General features: G+C 43.9%; 1 protein-coding gene across 1 annotated transcript in view; it reads left to right on the top strand.

The window, feature by feature from the left end:
- The first annotated feature begins 12,156 nt into the window (after positions 1-12,156).
- Positions 12,157-26,975, top strand: part of INO80 (INO80 complex ATPase subunit) — a 626,594-nt gene continuing 611,775 nt past the window's right edge. The window contains exon 1 of the mRNA XM_069208609.1: positions 12,157-12,356. The gene's annotated coding sequence lies outside the window, so the exon portion shown is untranslated. The remainder of the gene's footprint in view (positions 12,357-26,975) is intronic.

The raw sequence follows: 26,975 nt of genomic DNA, 5'->3' as shown, positions 1-26,975 counted from the left end.
GCAGGGACATCTCTCAGGAGGTGAAGGAGTTGCGAGGGGAGGTTACGTCCCTGGGAGAGCGGGTTCCACAGATGGAGGACGGTGAGATATCCCGCGGTGAGGAAGTGGCGGACCTGCAACAAGAGTTTGTCCGACTTAGGGAGCAGCAGGACCGCCTACAAATAACGGTGGAGGACTTGGAGAACCGCTCAAGAAGGCACAATATCCGCATTAGAGGACTGCCGGGTGGGGCGGAGAAGGAGGATATTGGTGACTTTGTGGTGGCGCTGTTCCGCTCGATACTTGGACTGGAGGAAACCAGAGAGATCACGCTGGATAGAGTCCATTGAGTGGGCCGTGCTGGTGGTGCCGGAGATCGGCCGCCAGACATTCTAGCCTGTGTAGACAGTTATGGACTTAAGGAGAGCATATTGCAGAAGGCCAGCAATCTCCCGCAGGTAAATTTAAAAGGGCATGCGCTCCAACTGTTCCAGGACCTCTCGGTTCGGACTTTGCAGCGGAGGTGAGAATTTAAGACCATCACAGAGCATCTGCGAGCACATGATGTGACTTATTCTTGGGGCCATCCGTTCTGCCTTGCCTTCCGATGGGAGGATCAACTCCGGCAGGTGAAATCACTATCAGAGGCATATCGGATGCTGCACCTGGAGGGTGACAGTCAAGACCCGGGAGGGAATCTCAGCCTGGTTGATAAGGACCGCCAGCGTTGGCGACGAAAGGAGAGACGGCGGAAGCAGCACCGACCTACGGCTGTGGAACAGATGTCGGAACGGCAGTCGGCGCTGAGCACCGTGGCCGCTGGGACCAGTGCGTAAGAGAGTGGCGGCCGAGGAGAGCTGAACAGTTACCGGTCGTGTTACATTAGGCCTTGTAGCCGTCTAAGAGGGGCCCGGGCAGCGGAGGCGATGGACTTGGCTTGACAAACTTGGGAGGTTCTACAGCCCTGTTGAGACTTTGCCTCTGTGGAGATGTGCGTGAGAGGACTGGTTTGTTGCAAGCACCCGTTGTGTGTAAAAGTTTTCTGTTGGTGTGCTTCCCTGGGATCCTGGTCATCGAGTGATTTGGCCCTGCTGTTCGGAGGGGTCATGGTGCTGTCTTGGGCTAGGGTTCCCCTGCGCGGCTCCTCCTTTTTTGAGCGCTTTTCCCCTCCGGCTGCATGACTATTAAGTGCATAAGCTTAAACGTCCGCGGGCTCAACAGTCCGACTAAGAGGCTGGCAATCCTATCAGGCCTTGAGAGATCTGGGAGCCATATCTGCTTGCTACAGGAGACACACTTACTGCATAAGGACATATATTGTATGCGCTCACAGTGGTTCCCTAGACAATTTTGGTCTTCGGCTTCCATGAAACATGCTGGGATGGCCATATTGCTTTCTAGGTCTTTTCCTGGGGAAGTAGTGGCCAAGATACATGAGGTACAGGGGAGGCTTCTGGCTATCAGAATAAGGCTTAGGACTTTTTTCTTTACTGTTGCTTCTTTGTATGCTCCCAGTACCCATCAGGAAGCCTTCCTGAGGCAGGCAGTCTCCCCAATCCTACACTCGCCGGATGGCGCCATCTTGGTGGGGGGAGATTTTAACATGGTAATGGATAACGAGCTAGATCGCTCCGGCCACTGTTATGGGCAGACCGGGGCGTTGACAGTGGCGGGGCACCAGTGGCTGACTGAGTGTGGTTTGGAGGATGTGTGGAGAAAGATGCACCCCACGCTTAGGGACTACTCCTTTTACTCAGCCGTGACTAAGACGTATGCTCGGCTCGACCTTTTTTTGGTGTCGCAGGAGCTTTTTTCACGAGTTCGAGAGGCTACGATTGAGCCTCTGGCCTTGTCGGACCATGCTCCTATTACTGTAGAGGTCACTGTGGAGGTGGCCCGGGTGGGGACTCCGGGTTGGCGTTTTAGAGACTTGCTGCTTCAGAGGGGGGCAACGGTGGAGTCGCTCCGGTGTGCAATAATGGACTACCTGCGTCTTAATGACGACGGGAACATCCGTTTAGAGACGCTCTGGGAGGCCTTGAAGGCGGTGATGAGGGGGCAGGTGATAGCTCTGTCGGCTAGAGACAATAAGGCAAGAAAAGAGAAGAGGGCAGAGCTGGAGCAGAGGGTGGCTGCACTGGAGCGCTCCCACAAGTCCACTGGAGCGCCCAGAATCTGGAGGGAACTGGAGAAGGTGTGGGAGCCACTGAAGCGCCTAGACTGGGACAGGGCAGAGTATGCGATAGCACGTCTTAAACATAAATACTATATTGGGAGCAACAGGTGTGGGAAGCTTTTGGCGCATCGGTTGCGTGCGCAGCGAGCGGCGTCGGCGATAAAGTTGGTCCATTCCCCGTCTGGAATGGAAGCAAGAACGAGTGATCGGATTGCAGAAGCGTTCGTGGAGTTTTGCCAGAGGCTTTATGCGGAGGATGACCGGGGCGGTGTGGCTCTAGACCCATTTCTGGATGGCATAGCAATTACCCTTCTTGGGGAGCGAGAGGCGTCTTTGTTGGACCAACCGATAAGGGCGGAAGAGGTCATATCTGCGATCTTGCGCCTAAAGGTGGGGAAATCCCCAGGTCCCGACGGTTTCACTGCACTCTTTTACAAGACCTTCTGTGCGGAACTCATGCCGCTTTTAGTGTGGCTTTTTAATTCCTTCCGGGAATCGGGAACCCAAGCGCCCAGTATGCTCAACGCGACCATTGCAGTTATACATAAGACAGGAAAGGATCCAGAGGAGTGCGCTTCATATAGGCCGATTTCGCTCCTGAATGTAGATGCTAAACTATTTACAGGTATACTCGCCCATCGCCTTAATCTCTACATGTCGGGTCTCGTGGACCCAGATCAGGCGGGTTTCATTCCGCATCGCCAGTGCAGTGACAATACGAAGCGGCTGCTCCATTTGCAAGACAAAACGGATCGTTCTCGCCGGGAAGCATTCTTCCTTTCTATAGATGCGGAGAAGGCGTTCAATAGGGTTCATTGGCCGTATCTTTTTAAAGTGCAGGAGCGGTTCGGACTGGGTCCCGGTTTCATGGCGTGGATTCATTGTATCTACCATTCCCCAAGGGCTTCGGTCTGCGTCAATGGTACACTTTCCTTGCCGTTCCCAATCAAGCGAGGAACGAGACAAGGGTGCCCGCTTTCTCCTCTCTTGTTTGCGCTATACATGGAGCCCCTGGCGCAGCGCCTGCGGGATAGCTCCTCAGTCTCTGGCATAAAGTTTGGTGGTGATCATCATCTCATCACCTTATAGGCAGATGATGTGATCCTTACCCAGCGGAGCCCGCGACATCCCTGCCGGCGCTTATGGAGATACTTGATGAGTTCGGTCGGGTCTCAGGATTCCGGGTGAATATGCAGAAGTCCCAAGTCCTTGGTCGATTTCTAAGCCCAGAGAATGAGGAGGTGTTGAGGGCCCGCTACCCCTTTCCTTGGTCATCCTCGCGGCTTCCTTACTTGGGGATTGACCTGGCACCTTCTGCTGTAAAGACGGCGAGCTTGAACTACACGAAGTTAGTTCCGGAAGTGAAGTGGGACCTGGAGGCTTGGGGGAGACTAAAATTGTCCTGGCTGAGCAGAGTGGCGGCGGTAAAGATGACAGTTTTGCCGTTTACACTGTATGTTTTCCAGGCGCTCCCCGGACGATAGCGACTCTTCAAGCAGCGGTTATGAGATTTATCTGGGAGGGGTGTCCGGCGCGGTTCTCGCGGCGAGTCCTGTGTCGCTCCAAGGGGGAGGGGGGCTTGCGGTTCCCTGCCTTTTGCGATATTACCAGGCGACACAGCTGCGTTTCTTACTAGAGTGGAGTTGCCCACTTACCAAGAAACATTGGTGCTTTATGGACCAGGCGGTGGCGGGCTCTCATATATGGAAGGAGCCCTAGCTTCGGCATCGGCACAGTTCGGGGGGACTTTACTCTTCACCGATTACGGGAGTGACGTTACGCATATGGGATGCGGTGGCGAGCCGGATGGGTTTGACGATGTTTCCATCTCCGATGGCCCCCATTGGTGCGAATCCTGACTTTGAACTGGGGCTACGAGAGGAGGGACTGAGACTCTGGTATGAGGGAGGCTGTAAAAGGGTGGGGAGCATTTTTGACGAGCAAGGGGTGATTCCCTTTGACCGGATGAGAGAGGCCTACGGCTTGACAGAGGTGGATAGGATGCTGTACTATCAGATCCGGCACTGGGCCCTGTTGCCGGCTAACAGGGCATTAATAGACAGCCCGTTAACACCGTTTGAGAAATGGCTCTTGATGAAGAAGGATGATAAACGAGTAATTTCGGAGCTCTACAGACTTTTACAGGGAGAGGGGCACCCGCCCAAATCCAAGGGACATTTGAGATGGGAAAGGGAGCTTTCTGATGAGGAGTGGGACAATATCTTTTTTAGAATACATCATACGGCCTTTAATGCGGCTGGGACAGAGACAGCATATAAGGTGACCTCCTACTGGTACTACACTCCAGCAAGGATGCATGCATGGGACCCCACTAGATTTAACCTCTGTTGGAGGGGCTGTGGGGGGAGGGGTACACTGGTGCATTTATTGTGGCATTGCCCCAAGCTCCATAGATTTTGGGAGAGCGTTGTGGATGGTGTTGATGTAGCGTTCGACACTACGATTCCTAGATTTCCTTCGTATATCGTACTGGGTCTGCCTAATCCCCTCACCTTCCCTCTGTGATCGCTGAGGGGACGGCAGGTGGCCTTGGCCCTCATTGCGGCGCTGCAGCTGATCTTAGCCTTGTGGGGGACAGACAGAGTACCGACACATGTATCTTGGCTGCAAAAACTGTGGTTCATCTTGGCGATGGAGAAGCTTACCCTGGCCTCTCAGCAGCGGACGGGCGACCTGTCCACTCTGTGGAGGATGTTCCTCCAGATCTTATCCACTGAATTCACTGAGCTAACATGCCCTGCTTATTTGCGAGTACTGGGGCTGACCTGAACTGTTGGGTGTGTGCCTGTCTGACGGGATCCTGTGGAGAGGGAGAGCAATGAGGGGGGGATGGGCAGGGGACCGGAGAGATGAAGGGTCGGGTCTCTCAAGGGAAGCACTGTTAATGTTTTATTTGTTAACAATATGTCATGTATTACAAGTATGAGACTTGACTTTAAACGCTGCGGACTCTTTCTGTAGGGCCCAACTTTTCTTCGGGTAGCAAGGATGAGACTGATAGGGGGGCCTCCTGATAAGGCCACAAGAGGGACGATCTCATTGGGGACGAGGGAGAGTTTTTCAATAAGGGCTCCTGCAGTTTGAGGTTGGCATGGCACCCTGAGGGGAGTGTCATGTCGACTTAGTAATTTTCTCCCCACCAGCACACACAAGCTGGCAAGCAGTGTGTCTGTGCTTTGTGAGGGGTCTCCAGAGTGGCATAAGACATGCTGCAGCCCTTAGAGACCTTCCCTGGCATCAGGGCCCTTGGTACCAGGGGTACCAGTTACAAGGGACTTACCTGGATGCCAGGGTGTGCCAATTGTGGAAACAAAGGTACAGGTTAGGGAAAGAACACTGGTGCTGGGGCCTGGTTAGCAGGCCTCAGCACACTTTCAAATCATAACTTGGCATCAGCAAAGGCAAAAAGTCGGGGGGTAACCATGCCAAGGAGGCATTTCCTTACATGTATGTTATTATGGACTGCAAATTCAAACTAAAGGCGAGCTGCATGTTCCTACCCATATTGATAGTTTACTAGACCCTGTAGGACCAGTGGAGTGAAACTGTACTTAAGGTAGATTTTTTCTATTATGTATAATACAGTGAACCAGACCGGTTCCCAGAGGAGCATCTTCCATTCTAATGCAGGAAATGCAAGCTATGAGAAGGTTCTGGCCTTGCAAATAGGGACAGGTTGTTACTTTATTTCTTTGTGTTGAAGAAAGATGAAGGGCATCGGGCTATATGAGATCTTCGCCCTGTGAAATAAGGGTTGGGAAAGTCCATTGAGCCATTAGGTTGTGTCCTACTCCAGAACAGATGCAACAGTCTTTCGGTCCACCTGAGGGCAGAAAACCTTCTAGACAATAGGAAAAATTAGACCCAAACAGGAAGGGTTTGGGTCAGCCTAAGCAGACATGGGGGCAAGCCCCCACCTAAAAAGAGGTGCAACAGCCTTTTCACCTTTCCTAGGCATGGATACGGTGTTTACCACCAATCTGCCCACACTAGGAGCACAAAGCCCACTAGACACCATGGACTCAAAATTGCAAAAACTGCATTTTTAATTGGGCAAGTGTGGAAGTGGTAGGAAATTTAGGGATCGCTGTAGATACTGGAACTTCTCTCACAAAACCGTAATATACTTCTTTTTTGCCACATTTTAGGTTTGAAGAGCATTGTGGGTAAGTAAATGTTGTGGGAAGGCACACCACACCTGAGTGCCTAGTTTTCAGAAATGTATGGGTTGGATAAGGTTCCCTGGATGGCAGCTGAGCACGAGTCTAAACAAACATCGCACATACCCCCATTGCCGTAACAGGAAATGCTAATGTCTCCATATTGTTTTTTCAGGTCATTTGTGTTGCTGGTGCTAGGCTGAGCAACACAGAAGTGTGGCAGTGTTTTTATTAAGTAGAATGTGGGAACAGAAAACAGTATAATGTTTGCTAATATGAATTTAATGTCTTTCTATTTTAAGCTCCCAATTGTAAGCCAGGGTTCCAGAAGATCACATTTTCTCATTCACTAGAATTTATCTTAATAAGTGCTGCATAGTTGGTACACAATGAAAAATAATTACAAAATCCGTTGTTGGCTCTGGGAGCCCTTGTTTTTTGGGACAACCAACAAACACAATGGGCCTGATTACAAGTTGAGCAGTGTATTCCGACTTGTCTGTAAATCCCTGTTTAAGAATGGATCATAATTACAAGCTGGAAGGTATTTAATGTATCTGATAATTTTCAGATGTGTTAAATACCTCAACCTTCATTACATTTCGGCAGGTCAAACCTGACAAAATTTAACAGGGGAAAAAGTTACAGTATTTACTGTATCATGTGGATTTTGGTGCACTAAACATCAAACTCTACAGGTTATTCCTAACAAACTGGTGATAAGTGCTATTTATTACAACTGATAAATAATGTGCCCAGTCGTATCAATATTTATCAGGTACAATAAACAGCACCTATACTTGTAATCAGGACCTTTATATTCCCAGAGACCATAAGAGTCTCATGGACATATTGGTATGTTACTTTTGTAGATCACCCATAGGGGCAAAACATTATAGATGAAAACATTGTTACCAACTGCTAATATTCCCTAGTCTTTCAGTATTCTTTTAGTTCAACCACTTTCTTTGCAAAACCAAGGGCTGGCTAAACAAATAGCCCCTTGCTGAAATCAGAATGTTGTCTAGTTTTCAGAAATCTGTTGCCTTCTGAGTTTACCCATGGGTTTCACACCTGCTTCCACCACAAACAGCAAGTAGGCTGATACTGTACAAAAACAGAAACAATGGTCTACCACTTACCAAAATGCAAAAACTGAGGTAAAGAATGGTTTTCTTTTACAACCCTGCTTGTTCCTGAAAGTTGGGAAGATGGTAATCTTAAAACAGCAAAACTTTTGCTGATGCCATTTTCCCAAAAATAAACCCATATGCTTTCTTGTACATCTACTTGTTTTCAAATTTTCCTACGAAAAAGGTTCCACTATATTGTGACTATTTTCTTGGTTACCTCCAGGGGAATCTACAAACCATGGGCACCTTCAGAATCCCCAAAATGTAACAAAAGAGGATGCTAATTTAGCCTGGGTGGTATCATTATTCCTAGTGAGTCGCAAATAGACCTAGCTCATGCATATTAATGAGGTAGGTCACAATGCGACCCATTAGGAATCACTGCCAACACAGGGATGATGGCTTGTTGTGCTCAAAAGACCACCATTTCTGTGACTGCTTTTAAATAAAGCTATTTTATTTTGAATGCAGACCGTTTTTTTTAAGGATACCGGAAGTGTTTAAAAATAAAAAATAAATGAAACTTTGCAGTTACATTTTTTAAGAATAGACAGTGATCCCTATTGTGAATATTATTTTTTGCATTCTCAAAGGGGAAAGGGGTTTCTTTGGCACACCTTCCCCTTGGTGAATGGGTTACCACCAGTTTGAAAGTGGTGGTAAAGTATTACTGTTTTGCGACCAGAATTTGTTTGCAAAACACTAATACATACCATGCCTATTTAGTATTTGGAAGGGACGCTATAGGAAAGTAGCCTCCCTCTAGCTTGGTTACCCCCACTTTTGGCCTGTTTGTGAGTGTGGTTGACAGTGTTCACTGGGATCCTGCTAACCAGGACCCCAGTGACTGTGCTCTCTCCTCTAAATTTGGTTGCTGGTAACTTTTTACCACCACAATTGGCATACTAGTGCCCCCATATAAGGCCCTAGTATATGGTACCTAGTTACACAGGGCACTGGGGTTCCAGGGGATCCCTATGGGCTGCAGCAGTTATTCTGCCACCCATAGGGAGCCCATGCAAAGAGTTCTGCAGACCTCCTGTTGAAGTCTGCGTGAACGGGGTGCACGCACCCAGTTTCACTACAGGTCACTGCACATCACCCCTATGGTAGACCCTCTCAGCCTAGACGGCAAGATGCAGGTACCTGTGTGTGTGAGGGCACCCCTGCACTAGCAGAGATCCCCCCACAAACTCCAGATCCATTTTTCTGGACTTCTTGGGTGCGGAGATGCCATTTTATATGTGTACCAGACATAGGTCCCTACCTATGTCCAGCTACATAAAGGTAACTCTGAACCTGGGCATGTTAGGTATCAAACATGTCTGAATCATACCACAATACTTTTGCAAGTATGATTCAATGCACTCTTGGGGGCTCCTCAGCGGACCCCCAGTCTTACAGGGTTTTTGGGCAGCCCAGCTGCTGCCACCCCTCAGACAGCTTTCTCCCCTCCTGCTGCTTGATCTGCTCAGGCCCAGGAGGACAATACAAAGGATTTCCTTAGGGAGATAACACCCTCTCCCTTTGGACATGGGTGTGACTGGCTTGGGAGGGGTAGCCCCCACTCCCCTAACCACTGATTTTGGTTTGAATGGCACATTTGGTGCCGTCCGTACATAAACCAGTCCACACCGGTTCAGGGACCCCCAGTCCGTGCTCTGGCGCAAAACTGGACAGTAAAAAGGGGAGTGACCACTCCCCTGTCCATCACCACACCAGGGGTGGTGCCCAGAACTCCTCCAGGGGGTCCCAGGGTTCTGCCATCTTGATTGCAAGGTTGGCAGGGAACTCGGGGAGCACCTGAGTGGCCAGGCCAAGAAGGTGAAATCAGAGGCACCCTCTGATAAGTAGTAATCTGGTTAGGTGACCAAGCATCCTCTTTGGGCTATAAAGGGTCTTCCTCTGGGGTGAGTCCTCAGATTTGGCTTGCAAGACTCCAGCAGGAGTCCTCTGCAACCTCTGCTTTGACTTCTGGCCTCAGGAACTGCAGCTGGACCCTGCAGGAACCTACAAGCTGCAGATCCACGAGGAAGACTCTTCTGCAACATTGTATCCGGAACTCCTGCCAGCTTTGCAACATTTTGCCAGCTGTGCATCCTAAGAAGACTGCAACTCTTCAGCCTGCACAAGAAGAAGAAGGAATCTCCCTTGGGGTGAAGGTATCACTCCCCTGTAACTACAGGTACCTTGCTACATCGAAGACCAACTGCGTGGATCTCACCTCATCCTGAGTGGCGTGGGTCCTGCATCCCGGGTGGTGGTCTGTAGAGTCTCCCTTGGTACTCTTTACCGACTGTTGCACTCTGGTGGTGGTGGTAAGTCCTTTCCACTTCATGCAAGACAGTACCCCTGTGCACTGCATCCTTTGCAGCTGCCAAGGCTTGTTGCTTCACCTCCAAGGGGAACTTCAGGCGACATGTAGCTCCAGCACCCAGCACTCCCTCCCTCAGCTTCTGGACCTATGTTTGGTCCTCCGCGACGTGGGAGCAACTTCTGTGGTGCTGTGTGGGCTGCTTCTGCGACTTCTGTGTCTCTGTCCTGTGGGACACCTGTGGGTGCTGCCTCTGCTCCTGTGGGCCGTCTGCAACGCGGAGGGTGCCCTGTGACTCCCCCTCCTTGACCTTGCTGGTCCCTGGCAGCACCCCTTTTCCTCCAACCGCAAGTTTGCCTTTGACAAGGCTTGTTGGTAGAAATCTTTCACTGACACCATTCTGCAATCCAGCTTCCAGCATGGGAAACCTTTAGCACGCATCAGGGACTCTTCTCCAGCTTCTGTGTTGCAGTGTTGACCTGTCTCCCAGCTTCGTTGACCAACTCCAAAAGGTACCGCTAGGTGGGTAGTACCTCCTACTCCCTCTGGACTCCACATACACTTCTGAACTTGGTCCCCTCTCTCCACAGGTCTCCATCTTCGGTTTTCCACTGCTGGTTCTTTTCAGGCTGTACTGGGTGTCTTTTATTCATCCTTTGGGGTGGTTTGGGGGAAATCAAGTGTTTTACTCCTGCATTACTGGTCACTGGGGGGGTACTGCATTACTTACCTGTGTGGTTTCTTAGTACTCCCAGCTCCTCTTTACTTACCTAGGTGGGGGCCCTGTGTTCGCATTCCACTTTCTTGGTATATGGTTTGGGCTCCCCCTAGGGCTACAATTGCATATTGCTATTTTACACTGTTTTCTAACCTTTTTATGCATCTTACTGTTATATATATATATATATATATATATGGTGCATTTACTTACTTCCTATTGGTGGATTGCATCTCTAGTGTTTTCTGATACTGTGTTCCAAAAATCAAGTACCTTTATTTTTTGTACAACCAGGTGTTTTCTTTCTTGTGTGTTAGTACTGTGTGACTGTAGTGGTATTGCATGAGCTTTGCATGTCTTTTAGATAAGCCTTGGCTGCTCATCCATAGCGGCCTCTGGAGAGCCTGGCTTCTAGACACTGCCTACACTTCACTGAGAGGGGATAACTGGACCTGGTATAAGGTGTAGGTACCATAGGTACCCCACCACACACCAGGCCAGCTTCCTACAGAGGCCCTAATCACGCCCCTTCCAAATACTGAATTGCAAAATGTGATTTGGTAACAAGTTACCAAACCGCATTTTGCCTTTTGTACATTAGAAAAAGCATTTTTAATGGTTGCAAATGGTCCATTGTCCAGCTGCAACTGGAAAAATACTTTGTACATCTGGCAACAAGTTACAGATCCTCAAGGAGACGCTTGTGAAGTGCAGCATGATTTCAGACAAGCATATTCTGTGACTGTTTCATATTCAATATCTGTGCAAACATTAAAACCAGAAAAATCACACCTATAAATCTTGACACTGTAAATGTTTATGCATATGTATATTAGTTTGACTTAAAATGTGATGTATTTAAGAACTCCATATGCTAACAATAATTGAATAATAATGAAATTGAACACTAGGTGATAACCTATGGTGTGCAACGGTAAGAATGTAATCATACAATACAGAATAATCTTGCTTTACGTTTAAGAAGTATACAGACCATATTAAGGCCAGATCATGAATGCTTAAAAAAAATAACACTTTAAACAAACGTCATTCAAGTCAATCGTATGTGCTTGAGGCACTCGATAAACATCGAAAAATCGCGTTTTTGAAATATTTATCACTAATTTACATAATTTGTAAATCAGTTCGTACTTTAGCTTTTATGCCAAGCCAGACCGCCTCTCCTGGCTAAACTCCCTAAAAAAAAGTTCGTATTTCTCTCATAAAACCAAATCTGACTATAACTTGCTCAAACACGTTGTGTACTGCTTTTATATATTCAGTAACACTTTAGTGACCTCACTTCCTCATATAACCACCAAAAGACGCTATATCTCGCGATAACTAGGCACTAACAGCGATATCTGCTGCCTCACCATCTTAACGTCACCATAACCGTTCGGCAATCTCCACTAGGCTCAACGTGTCATGCTGCCGAGTGCATCGATAGTTAGGGCTCCGAACCCGGGTTCACTCACCGTGTTAAATCTTGATGCCCACTCTCCCAACTACCTCCCCGCGACCCAATACCTAGGGTTAGCACCCCTGCCTGAGCCCCGGACGCCTGCCGGGTTTCCCATGTTTGGCTCCTGTGTTCACTCGATTGCTCTGGCCTGGCCAATGGCGCCTCTCCCCCCCGCCATGGCTCCCCATGTCCCTGCTCTCTCAGTGAGTGAAAGTGGCTGCCGCCGCCGGCCCCGTGCCTGCAGCCTCAGCAGCGCCGCCATCTTGGCGTCCCAGGAGCCGAGAGGCGGCAGCAGCAGAGAGACGCGCGAGCCCAGCTCACTGAGAGACACAGGGCAGGAGCCAAGCGGAGCCGGGAGACGCCGCGCCCCTACCCCAAACGGGGACTGAGGTGAGCCTGGACCTGCGCAGCGGGCGGGCTGCGCGGAGGTGGCAGAGCCACGGAAACAGAGGGGGGAAAGGGAAGGCCTTGGGTTCTTCTCGACTTCGGCTTATCGCAGCTGCCACCGGGCCTCTTCTTAAAGGGCCACCCTCCTCTCACCGCCTCCCCCCCACCATCTCACGACAGTCTGAGGGAGGAGCCCCAGAGGTCCCTGTGTTGACGTTCCATTTAGATGTACAGGTATTCCGGGGTGTCCGGTCACCCCCGAGGTTCCCGGGGCAGACCGCTATGCCCACATGTGATACGAGTGAGCCGTCCCCTTTGGCCACGTAGCACGTGTGTGCTGTTCATTATTTGTCTGATCACGTGTGCGCTCGTCCCCTTGCACTGATCCTGTCAGATCACCGTGCTCGCGCATCTCCCCCCACTACTCTTCTCAACTTGTCAAAGTGCCTTTGGTACAGGCTCTCTCTCCCTCCCTCTATTTTGTTCTCCTATAATGTCTGCACCTTTGAGTCAGGTGGCATCAAATAACTGACCTGAAAAATGTTATATTAAATGTTGATGGAGCGCTGGCTCATTCTCTTTTGATCTCTTACCTGATTGACCTTTTTTTTTTTTGTCAAGTCGAGAGGTGAACGTTGTTAACATTGGCCAAAACAATTTCCAATTAACAATGTAACATATTTGACTATACAATGAGGACCTAGAATAAGCAATACAGTTAAGGAGTTTTATTGCAAGATAATATAAATCAGCATCAAAAGTAAGTTGTAGCAAAACAAGTTTATGACATGATAACCAAATCTGAAGAAGTCAAATCAGCATACGACAATCCGGAAGTTCAGTTACTCTAATAAAGAATTTTAGCAATAAAATCTGGGGTTCATAGAAAAGTCTTCAATGTTTGAAGTCATACAGCTTAGGACCTAAATAACTCAAAATTGATTAAAGAGGGGAAAATCTCAAAAGGTCAGAGAAAAGTTGGAAAAAGGAGAAAAAAGTGACATGCGCTTGCATATCTGCGAAGGTGACAGCGATTCAGGCGCTTGGTCATGAGTCTTTTAGAGAAGAAATGGTCTTTACCTCTCAAAGTCCAAAGGCTAGTCTCTCATCTCAACCTGTGACAATACTAGTTAATACCACACAAATCTTCTAAGCAACACCCCTCGTTCAAGGTACAGGGGCTCGATTGTCCTCTCCATTTGCACGTTGTGAACTGCAACATTTGTGGATTCGCCCAGACCAGTCCTGAGAATGCCATTGTCCTTGGACACCTGTAACCCCTCACTACATTACTGAATAGAGACTGTCAGTGAACACTCCATTTCTCCATGTTACTCATCAATGTGTCTTTCTCAGGCTTTCTATCACTAGTACAGTGTGTCATCTATTCTCAAGATCACAATTCATGTGAATGGTCCTGCAAAGAAAACATCTTACACACAGAAATGGAAAATAACATTTCATGTCAAAAGAAATTCAGGCCTAGTCATGTAAAGTTTAAACATAGAATTCAGTGGTGCACATTTATTTAATAGGTGTCAGTTGTGCATATATAACTACAAATATATGAGAACGCCAATACATGAATTCAAATTAAACTAATATTTGAGTTTTAAATAAGAGCAGTGCAACTGTGAACACAAGTATAAATGAAACTACAAACTACAGTTAAAATGCAAATGTGAAAACAGTGCACACATTTACATGAACGCTTCTCATTTTAAAGAAGATACAATTCAATAATATAAGGATGTTTTCTATCTCATTTCAAAATAATACATTTAATTTAATAAGGTTAAGGCACTCAGGGTTTATGATCTTCTAATTCTACAGTGAATGCACTACAGTATTGAGTTCAAGTGCAGCAGTTCACATTAATAACGGCTAAACACTCAAAGTATATAGTGCTATAGTGCTAAGTGTACATATATATTGTGTATTTGTGACGTGTAAGGCTGGAGCCAAAACTGCGCTGCTGTAGTACTCTTTAGATTTTCTTGACATTGTCCTCCAAACGTAGCACAACATAGTTCGTAACAAAATATTTCTGAGCATAGTATTTTACAAATGTAGACTTAGTTACAGTGACATTATACAGTCTGTTTTGATATGATGCCCTGCCTGGAACAGTGCTGCCTTTCATGCATCCGCAAACCAGAGCTTGTGGGTGATTCATGGTAGAGATAGTGCAAAGCCTCAAAATAAGTCTTGAATGGCATTCTCTATAGATGCATATGATATGGTGCCTTCACACGCTGTGGTAACCCAGGTGGTGTCATGAAGGTCCCTCAAAAGGACGATCTGTAACTAGGGTGATCACCTCGCATGGAAGCAAATTCAGAACAGTGACTGTTAAAATTCAGAAGAAAGGGCCAATATTCATGACAGGAGGTACAGACACATTAAGAGGAGGTTGCCAACTGTAAAATAGATTTTTAACACTTACACAAATCAACATAGGTTCATGTTCTTTGGTTTGTGTCATATACATCAAACACTCACTTGCAGGTGGACCCAATTGAGGATTCGAAAACTACCCACCATTTGCACACCAAACATAATTTGACAATTGACATTAGAGGCAGCTCGCAGTTCTACCACCATACTACATTTACCTTGTTAATGGAGGCATTTGTGAAACTTCAGAAACAAGGTGCTGGGGGTAGCACAGCATTTTGCAGGAGTGTGGAACTTAATAAAATATCTACTTGTTCATGGGACAGGTTGCTTCTTAAATCTACTTCTCCTGTAAAAAAAAAATCTATTTGTGTACAGGGGTGTGGAATTTATTAAAATATCTACTTGTCCAGGGGACAGGTTGCTTCTCAAATCTACTTGTCCTGTAAAAAGATCTACTTGTCCCTTTGGTGCCATGTAGTGTGGCGACAAATTATGGCAGCAATTAATAGCCTCTCTGATTATGCCAGGGCTACTACCATAGTAGGGCTTGAATACTTGGAGTTTCAATCCCTACTGTAGCAATTTCCTTATTTTGCCACCTTTCTGCAGATCTGCATACTGGGGCTGGAGGAAGCAGTAAGCAATAGTTCCAGGGCTGGAATGCCTTTGAGTCTGCAAACCTACTAACCTGAATGTTTTAAAGATTTTTACCAGCTTCTCTCTAATATTTTCCCATAATAAGAAAGGTTGGACATTTACTCCTGACAATGGCAGAATTAGAACTTCTTCCAGGGTTGGGAAGAAAGTGGCTGGAGGGAAAATTAACTTGCAAATGCTCAATAGATTTTCACATGAGCAAATCTACACATCGTATTTACCCACGCTAAAATACAGTTCACAAATATTTTATAGGGGTACGACATATACCATGGGTGCACTTTTGAGACTTTCTTTAAGAATTTGGGGCCACAAGTAGGTAGGTTCAGATTTGTGACCTGCAAATTGCGAGTCGCAAATCCGAATGTAGGATGGTGTCCTTGACACCATCTGTGATTCGCAAGGGCTTCGCAAATGCCCACATCATGAATAATCATGAGGTGGGTCGCAATTTGCGACCCCCTCACGAATGGTGGCCTGCTGGAGACAGCAGACCACCATGTCTGTGACTGCTTTTCAATTAAGCAGTTTTTTTTGTAATGCAGCCCGTTTTCCTTAAAGGAAAACGATATGCATAACAAAAACGAAAAATGAAACGTTTTCGTTTCATTTATTCAGAGCAGGCAGTGGTCCACAGGACCACTGCTTGCTCTGAAAAAATGTTTACAGTGACATTCACAATGGGAAAGGGGTCCCATGGGGATCCCTTCCCTTTTGCGAAAGTGTTAGCACCCATTTGAAATGGGTGCAAACTGCGATTGGTTTGCGCCCGCGTTCGCGGTCACAAAACAATCCTACATTGCACTGCGAGTTGCAATTAGGAAGGGAACACCCCTTACTAATTGCGAGTCGCAAACCCGTTTTGTGATTCGGTAACCAGGTTACTGAATCGCAAAACTTGGTTTGTGCATCGCAATGTGCTTTTTGCACGTCGCAAACAGCGAAAGTCGCTGTTTGCGACATGCAAAAAGCTACCTACATGTGGGTCTTGGTCCCTAATTAGGTCTGGTGTTAACAAAGACATTTTGTTTTTATTAAACTTCTATTTCTCTCTCTTTCGGCTGGCTTTACTGTGAGTGATCGCATTCTGCTCTTCCACAAGGAGCATATTGCCACACAAAGTAGTTTTGTTCAGTGTCAGGAACTACAGTGGCAATCAGTGACGTAACGAAACTGGAGGGTGCCACTTTGCAAAGAACATGAAGGAGCCCCCTCTCCAGACTCACTCAGGGCAGGTGCTGTGCTGACGGGGGCCCCTGCAGGGCGGCTGCGGGGCCTTTGTTATGCCACTGGTGGCAACGTGTGCTTTAAGATTTCAAAAACTTTTTGGGGGGGTTTTGCCAATGTTTGTTACAATGTTGAGGGCCTGGTAGCTCCCACAACAATAAAGTTTTACAAAAGCCATGTCAAAACAAGACACGCATTGATGAAACTAAAAGACTTATAAAAATATGTCAGATCAGTTGGCTTTGTCAGTGTTTGTTTATTTTCATGCTTCCCATAATCGTGTTGAAAATGGTAACACTGATTTTCCATTAGAAATATTTTTGAGAAATACTAGCATGCATCAACACATTTTGCTAAATGACACTTCATTTGCATATAATCAGAGAGCATTCTGGGAGCATTATACTTAGCCTCTTAGCCTAAACTTTTCAAACATGTGTACACGTTTTTTTTTTTTGTACTGGAACCAACGTCAGTAGTGAAGTGTGACCTTAAAACATTTATTTACAGCACGCACCCTAATAATGAAGGCTTTCAAATAATGAACCATAAATACGAGTTCGAACAGCATTATCTTTTGGAAACACATTACCTCAACTGCAGAGAGTTTAACTCTCTGTAAACAGGCAGCCAAAGGGTTTGTGCTGCAGGGGGTTGGGCCTACCTGTCCCAAGGACAAAGTAAACATAAAAACTTGTTGCCCTTGACCCCAAACAAGATGTCCTAGGAATTCCACATCCCTGCATGTAGTGTGGTGACAAATTGTGGCAGCAATCTCATTATGTAAGAGCTCCGATAATAGTGTTTCTGATTATGCTACGGCTACTATTATAGTAGGTCTTGAATACATGCAAGTTCAATCCCTACTATAGCAACTTCCTCATTTTGCACCTTTCCATTGATCTACATACCGAGGCTCGAGGAAGCAGTAAGCAATAGTTCCAGGGCTGGAATGCCTTTGAGTCTGCAAACCTACTAACTTGCATGTTTTAAGGATTTTCACCAGCTCTTCTCTAAGCTTTTCCCTTAATGAGAAAGGTTAGAAATTTACTCATAACAAGGGCAGAAGTAGAAGTTCTTCTACGGTTGGGGAAAAAAAGTGGCTGGAGGGAAAGTGAATTTGTAAACGCTCAATAGACTTTCACATGAGCAAATCTACACATGCATATTTGCTCGTGCTAAAATACAGTTCACAAATATTTTCTAGGAGTACGATTTTCTGGTCTGCTTCTGTAAGGTCCTGTGAATTCATGAAAGCCATTAATTCAAAGACCTATACCATGGGTGCACTTTTGTGACTTTCTTTAAGAATTTGGTTCCTAATTAGGTCTGGCGTTAACAAATACATTTTGTTTTTATTAAACTTCTTTTTTTTTGTCTCTGTCTATCGGCTAGCTTTACTGCGAGTGATCGCATTCTGCTCTTCCACAAAGAGCATATTGGCAAACAAAGTAGTTTTGTTCAATGCCAGGAACTACTGTGGCAAAAAGTGGCATAACAAAACTGGAGGGGCCCCCCTGCAAAGAACATGGAGCCCCCCACCTTCCAGACTCACTCAGGGCAGGTGCTGTGCTGAGGGCCCCCCCTGGAGTGGGGCTGTGGGGCCTTTGTTACGCCACTGGTGGCAATGTGTGATTTTTGAGACCAAAAACTTTTTTCTTTTTGCCAGTGTTTGTTACATTGGTGAGGGCCTGCCACTTCCCACAACAGTAAAGTGTTATAAAAGCCCTGTCAAAACAAGACATGCATTGATAAAACCAAAAGAATCACAAAAAATGTCTGATCGGTTGGCTTTGACAGTGCTTGTTTATTTTCATGCTTACCATAATCTTGTTGAAAATGGATACACTGATTTTCCATTAGTAATATTTTTTGGAAATACTAGCATGCATCAACACATTTTATTAAATGACACTTCAAAGAAATAGCACTTAAATTTCATAGTAGCAAAACATTGTTTTCTGAACTTTTTTTTTGAAAGCAAAGAATCATCACTCCTGCTTACAACATTCTGCAAATATTTGCATCTAATCAGAGAGCATTCTGGGAGCATTATAATTAGCCTCATGTTGTTAAACGTTTCATTTGTGTACCCTCTTTTTTTTCTTTTTCTTTCATAACTGGAACCACTGTCAGTAGTGCAGTGTGACCTTAAAACGTTTATTTACAGCGCTCATCCTAATAATGAAAGCTTTTCATTACTGAACCATAAATACAAGTTCGACCAGCATTCACATATGGACACACATACTACCTCAATTGCAGACAGTTCCCTTCTCTGTAAACAAGCAGCCAAAGGGTTTGTTGCAGAGGGTTGGGCCTACTTATACCAAGGACAAAATAAACATGAAAACTTGACCCCAAAAAATATATCCCGGGAGTGGGACGATAGGAATTCCCTGACTTTTAGTCCACATCCCTGACTTTTAGTTAGGTAAGGCATCAGCCACCAAGCAATGAACTGATTAACTACAAATGGACAGAAAAATGTCCAACAGGAACATATGCAAATGTAACAGTTCAAACATGAGGAATGTATACACACCAACTAACTATAGAGTACAGTACAGCTCAGCCATATTTTTCCAGTGGGAAACAACTATTAAAACTCTGTTTAGTCATAGCGTATGCTGAAATTTGACTACCACAGTAGTTTAATCATCAGAAACTACTATCTCGATTATGCTTATCTGTCATCCACCTAGTTTTCCTATGACCTTGATTCACAAATTCGTCAACACTGTTTCTATCTTCACTTGTCATAAAAGAGAAGAAATAGGTCCCCACTTTTTTGTGCTCTCCTAAATATTTATTTTCTTATAGTTCAAGCTTTCTTAAGAAAAGTTTCTTAAGATGGGAATTAATTCCCCTTTTAGTACCCCCCACAACTGGAACTCTTTTCCCGGATATTTGGAATACGCAGTTCAGGTAATATTTGTGTCCATATGTTAATGCTGTTCGAACGTTTATTCATGATTCATCAATGCAAAGTCTTTTTATTATTAGGGTGAGTGCTCTAAATAAATGTTCGGTCACACAGCACTACTGACAATGGTTCCAGTAAAACAAAATGTGTACGAACACGTTTAAAAAGTTCAACATGAGGATATGTATTCTGTTCCAAGAATGCTCTCTGATTAGAAAGAAATGTTTGCACAGGCTTGGAAGCAAGATTGATGATTCTTTCCTTTGTAAATAAAATGTTCAGAAAAAATGCAAGTAACAAAAAATGTTTTTCTGAATTACTATGAAAATGTAGGTACTATTTCTTTGAAGCATCATTTAGTAAAATGTGTTGATGCATGCTAGGATTTTCAGAAAAAATTATCATAATGGAAAATCATTGTAACCATTTAAACAAGATTATGGGAAACATGAAAATAAACAAGCACTGGCAAAACCAAGTGACCCGCCATTGGGGGTCAGTCTTTTGGTTATGTCAATCCGTGTCCTGTTTTGACATAGCTCTTCTAGCATTCTATTGTCTAAGGAGCTGTCAGGCCCTTGTCATTGTAACAAACTGGCAAAAGAAAAAAAAAATGTTGGTCTCATAAAGCCGACATTGCCACAGTAGTTCCTCGCATTGAAAAAAAAACACTTTCTTTTGGAAGAGCAGAATGCTTTTACTTGCAGTAAAGCCGGCAGATAGATGGGTAGAGAAATAAATAGAATTTTAATAAAAACAGAACGTCTTGGTTAACGCCAGACCTCATTAGGTGACCAATACTTAAAGAAAGTCATAAAAGTGCACCCTTTTGCTAAAAATTCTGAATTTGGGGGTGCATATACAAACATACTGGGTCATTTGATGGAATGCATTTTGAGCTTGTCAGGGTCAAAGGATAGTCTCTTCTGCGTCAGTTTATTAACGCGTCAAATGTTTCTGAGCAGATAATTGCCGTAGCTTAATGAGCAAAACAAAATGTGATGGCCGGAAATATTTTGAGGAATCTTAAAAACTGGGAATTATACTGAGTAGGATTCCACTGGTAATTTTTTGTTTATTTGTTCCTTTAGAGAGGAAGACTTAATTGACCCTATGACTGAAATTGGCAGACCAAACCCCTCTCCTTTGTCTGTACATTTTATTGTATTTTTTAAAGAAAATAATAACATGAGATATTCCACATAGCTAAACATGTCTGTAACAAACTTAAAATTGTGGGATGATAAGGACAGTGACTACCAGTGGTTAAGTTTAATTTAAGCAACTTCACTTATTTTTCCATGTAGCCGACTAAGATATTTCTTCCATATCAGAAAAAAGCAACATATCAGACCTAATTTAAATGCATTGTAGTGGATGGGGACCATGTCCCCTAGTGTGCGTCTCTAGCTTCTATTGCTTCACGCCATACTTTAAAAGTAGCCTCCCTAAACGGGTGTTATTATATGGTGTGTGAAGGTTTTGTAATTAATCAAAAGCATGTTGAATAGTTCAAGGGAAGTTATAAAGCTGTTTTACAGTGGCCAGCTGCATGGGGGCTATAGCAGCAGATTATTTCTAGATTGCTTTCATTTTTCAACCAATGTCCCTTTCTAGTGTAAAAGACAGCCAGTATTTGGTTGCTCTTGAGAAATCGGTATGGGTTTGGTCAGCATAATACTGATGCTTGAATCGTGTCAGCTAACTTAACTGGTATGTTGCTATAACTCGATGTATGTTATAGCCAGCTTTCTACTATGGACTTAAAAGTAGTCAATTAGAGTTGGCTGAAAAGTGAAAGAAGGCATTTTTTATCTATATAAGAGGTGGAGTTGGTTCAGTGCAGCAGACATGTTGCGGAATTTGAAATGGAAGGTTGTAGTTGGATCAGTGTGCTATGTACCTATTGGTTTTCATTAGTGAATGTCAAGTAGACTTGAAAGGATGAAATATACTGGAGGAGCTGTCAGTTTGTAGGCTTGTAATGGTTCTCCACAGAATCTGCATATGAGTAAGGTTTTTGCATCTGGGATATCGGTGATATCCTTGATGATGCATTCTCTTGAGTTTTTGACCTTGGTTCCTACAATACTTTCACATCTTTTAATATTGCACAAATGTATGCCTCTGTTTGTCAGGTCAGACATCAAGGTGTCAGCCTTAAATAGAACTCTACTTAGTTCCATTATACTTATTTAGCTGTTAAGTTTGGTGACTTTTTTGTGTGCGCTCTAACAAATAATCCTGTGAATTGGACTCGTCCATAAAGAGAGTGTTCCATAAAGGAAGGAGGTGATCATATTGGCTGATGTGCAGCAGTTAAGTTCCAAAAGGTCTTGATTTTCAATGTGAGTTGATATAAATGGTTATAGGAAGAGGTTTACTGGTTGCCAATATTGATGACGATCTGGACCACAGATTCAGTAATGATAGTTATAGCCTGTGCATAGTTAATCATCTACAGGAGGCATTTAGAGATTTGATGGTTTCTGCATGCTGGCAGTTGAAAAACATGTGGTTCCTAATAATTCTCTGGACTTATTTCAGATGCCTGTAAAGGCTGTATGAGCTGTCTTCTTGAATTACTAAGGATTTTTAATGATGTGGGAGAGGTGGGAAGGTCTCAAAGTACTTCACTTTACCTGGTATAAATCCTGTTGATATGTCAGGAGTTACTTATGTAATTAGTTGCCAGGAATGAATTTTCATCAAAGTGCAGTCATGAAGGAAACCTTCTCTTCAGGCCTTCACCCTTTGGATCAATCTAATTTCTAGTTGATTTCCGTAGAGAACCTGCAATTTTGGAGGTCTTCATTGAGTGACTATTTGGGATCTTAGATCCTGTTAGGATTGTTTTCAAATTATATTAGAATTTCAATGGGCACTGAGTCTACCATTCTGGCAGTCCTGGATTACCTGATGTAAATGTGCCTTTAGCTTTGCTGAGCATTTCCCAGTAATTCCATTTGACGTGTTGTGATGACTTCACAATCACACTTTCTTTATGCTGCATCTTAGAACATCAACTTAATATTTGTTTTATAACTGTGATAGAGGTCTGTGACCAGTTGAGCAGCTGTTCCCTCATCTTTAGTTAAGACTGGGTTCATGGTGGTTGCTGACAACTGTATGGAAGGGCTCTTACTTTTAAGTCTACGAGTGGGTGTTCCAGTTGGCCTTTTTTGTTTCCTTTGACGTAAAACGCTTTTAAACGTGGCCAGTTTTGTAACTTCATTTACGCATTTGGTATACGCATGGCCATTCCTCGTCTTCCACCTCATTGCCGATGCTCTTTTAGCTAAAACATATGCCAGATCAAGAAATATCTGACCTGCTTTGTTGGGTTCAGGTTGTTGAAATAACCTCAGGAGGCACACCTCTGTTCTCTGTAAATCTTCATTGTCCAGCCTGTTTTTGATGTCTGCATACCTTACCCTAGTGCTCAGGGACTTGAGGGAAGCTCCATACCGTGCAGAAAACAATCAGCATGGAGAAGGTGGCATATGAAGCATGAAATTGACTCCATCCCCATTAATCTCTTTTGTCTCTGTGGAGTTAAATACATTTGATGGTAAACAAAATGGTTTTGAACCTAGAGTTCCTGGATACTTTGCACATGTAGCTTATTATTTTGCCACAGTCTTCATCTTCGGTGCCTAACCCCGGACTTGTTTACCAAGTAGCCTTCAATTTGACTATGCTTGTTTTTATCATTGAGACAAGTGTTTTATATTAACATGTTATCATCTTGCCCTGAGGCCATATTGTTGGCATTAATTGTAATAGATCATGTGTAAGTGGTTCCCATGTTTTAGTTTCCCATATGTGCCTCAGTGTATGCATTATTGTCCCATGTGTTACAAACTGACCAAAGGGCAAGCCATATTTCGCTCTTAAATTATCCAGTGCTCTGAGCTCCACTGTCCCATAATAACTCCTAATGTTACTAGCCCCCGTCCCCCACCCCTCCCCCTCTGTTTACACCCACATCATTGCTGCTGTGAGGAAGCCTCTTACTGTAGGAGTGCTAGCCAGCATTATTGCAGAGGCATACATTTGGATCTGTGATGTTTTCTTCATGCTTCTCTTCCAACAGCATAAAGCTACTCTAAGTAGTCTGATCTTCCACTGGGGTTCTGACATACCCGGGAGGAACTGAGATATCAATGCTTCTTGATTTGACTCAATGCTGTGCCAGTGTTTCTGCAGTGTTAACATCTTACAGAGAGATTAATAGCTAAGACATTAGTTGAACTGAAAAGATAGAATAAGCTCCATGTATCCCTGGTAGAGAGGATTACTTTATCAAGCTGATAATTTTACCTAAATGTTTCTTCTTACTGCAGAAAATCCCCATTTACATCTACTCATTTTTTTGCCCGCATCCAGGGAATAAGCTTTCATCTGGGCTTTCAGATCTCACTGAACAACCTGAAAAAATTGCCTTGACCCTAATTTTAAGCTGACCGGGTCATCTCAGCTGTAAGGAAATACTAGCGAGCTGCTGTAATTGAAGGGGATAAGAACTAGTTCAGGTTTCTTGGAGCAAAATTTGGGACCTAACGAAGGAGTGGAAGTTTCCACAGCAATACAGTATTATGCCTCTGTGGAATTATTTGAATCACACAGATTTATTTGGCAAAATCTTCCAATACATGGTAATAGGAGTAAAAGAAGGGCCTTGGGGGGATATTGGATATTGAAAAAGTGTGGAATTTTATTTTTTGTTTTAATTATCAGCAATACTAAAGAACCCTTGCATACATTTTCTAAATTCTGCATGATTAAACAACATTTTGGAGAAATTATAAGTGGTTTGGGGAGAAATCTGAATCTATCTTTTACAGGGTCTGTAGACAATTAACAAATTCATGGTATGCACTATTATATTTACAAATGAAGCTGAAGAACCTGATTATTCAGGAAAATGGAAATGGAAAGCCAAACTGGGGTCTAGAATATCTGTGGAAAAAATGGAGATGAATCATATTAATAAGATTGTTTGCCCTGCAGATTTGAGCTGTCACTTGAGAATAAATACGCCTGAATGCACTGATAGTCTAAGGTGAAACGCTTCTGCATGTTAAAGAAATGCACTTTTTTGGATTTTTGTGGAGACTTTCACATCACGTTAATGTGTTCTAAAGTGGAGTGGTGCAGGATACCTTTACTTCCTTTCTTTGGCTATAGTTAAGTTAGTTTTGCTCAAAATAAAAGCTTGCCCCTATAGTTAACATCTTTTGGAATAGTAGTGCTCCCTTATTAAACAGCCGGACAGTGCTGCTGTTTACAAGGGGGCGCTGCATGTAAAGGTCAGGAGGGCCGCATGCCCCCCCCGGGCCGTACTTTGAGTAACACTGCCCTAGAACAAAGCATGTTTTTCTGACTTGAGAGATGGATTCCTTGCTCTTATACTTGTACAGCAGAGGTAAAGTGTAAAGACTGTTGCAGCATGACCATTATATAGTGAACAGCATATTTTGTAGTTTAGTTAATACAGTTAGAAACTGTAGTGATATTTGTGTGTTGACCACTGATGTCGTGTCACACCACTTTGCACTTGGCTTAGCTGCCCACTGTCACTTTAGTGGTCACTGGTTATAGACTCCATTTTGTATTCAGCTTAGCTTCACCGTCACAATAAAGATGCGAGTATATTTCCGCTCAAACATGTTATGCAACTTGTTTTTAATTTTTGTGTGTTTACCTTCTCACCGAAGAGCTAGGACTTAATATCACCTAGGACTGGTACATAATTTGTAGGAGGTAAGCAGTGAGCACGATAATAATGTACCAGAAGGATGTTTATATTACAAGCAGAGAACGGTCTGACTTTGGGAGGGATGCCTTGGGATTTTGGCCAGTTATCATCGCGTTTCTTTCAAAGCTTACCTAAACATAGTCAGCATTTTTTTATATTTCCTTTTTATCAGAGTTTTTTCTTCTTCAGAAAGCCCTTTCCACAGTTCTTTAAGATATAAAAAGATGGCCTTGTACAATAGTGGTGAATTCCGAGACCTCAGTCAGGATTGGGCATCAAATGCCTGACATCTGTACTGAGGGTGGAGATCTCTTTCTCGCAGTTGAATGGGGTCATCTTCTTGCTGATATGAGAAGGATGAAGCATCTGATAGGCCCTACGGTTTTGATTTTTTATTAATTATTTGCTTTGCATTGCGTATGAATATATATATCTATATATATATCAATATAAGTGTATCCTCGCATGTACATATTTGCTGTTCATAGATTGAAGATTCTTTACACATGGTCTTACGTTGTTGCACATTTTGAAAGTACACTTTTTACTATTCAAACCTTCCTTCACAAACCTTGCAAAAAGTAATAATAAATGTCTTCTTCAGATTAAGAAATGCATTCCAGAGAATCTTTTTGACTCCTTTCAGTGTGTATATCTTGGCTCAGTCAAAAGTAAAGCAAAACAGAAGCCTAGGTACTTTATGCCCCATAAAAGAATATTTTTAGTTATCCACACTCCTCTCAACCTGTGCTGCTAACATAGTACAGGCAATTTTGTGTTGTTGATGTATATCACACTAGAACCATTCATTTATGAGGGAAAATGGAGATAGGAAAAATTTGTTCCAAAGCAGCTAAAATCAAAGATTGTAAGATAAGAAAGGGGAAGATTTATGTGAGGGATGCAGTTGATCTCTTAGAAACTTTGGCAGCTTTCAATCATAAGAGAAAGATAAAGCCCAAGTTGGAAGAGGTATTCTGAACAATAGAGCGAGTGCAGGTGATGAAAAGCCATTGTAATTTTTTATTTAGACCTAAATCACTGAAAATCTAGAGAAATATGTCCTGTAGTTGAAAAAAACTAGCTCTCCTCATTTGAATGCATTTTGAAATCTCTTGCCTGGATTTGAGCAATAATGTGGGACAAAAAAATTGTAGCTTGTACTCTTCATTGTAAAATTACAGTTTTAGCATAAACTCGAGCATAAGATCTTTACTAACAATATTGTAAAGAAACTGGCATTGGAGTTAGACTAACTAGAATTTCACCTTACCTCAACTGGTAAATGGCCGGCCCAGTTTACGAAATTCAGGGGTGTCTTTGATACCAACATTTTTGCATTACTTCTGTTTAATAGAAATTCTGAAGGTTTGCAATTTCTTTGACACAAGGGGACTGCAACTCCACAACACAGACATGCACGACTTATAATACAAAAATATGAAGTTTGTGTAAAGACTGCAATTGCAGTTTTTGATTCTGGTTCAGAGGTGACTGCCATCTGTGCCTGCGCAGTCCAGAATTTTACTTGGTACAATGAGGTGCGGATCGGAGATTTACCGTTTTATGTCAGTTTTTTAAAATGGTTATTATTTATGTAAACTATAGACGAATCCTACTGCTGGACGTTCCTGACCGTGTTGAGGGTTCT

Source organism: Pleurodeles waltl, chromosome 9, assembly GCF_031143425.1.
Source record: "Pleurodeles waltl isolate 20211129_DDA chromosome 9, aPleWal1.hap1.20221129, whole genome shotgun sequence".
Lineage (NCBI taxonomy): Eukaryota > Metazoa > Chordata > Amphibia > Caudata > Salamandridae > Pleurodeles > Pleurodeles waltl.
Note: the sequence above shows the minus strand (reverse complement) of the source record. Positions and strands in the feature narration are given on the sequence as shown.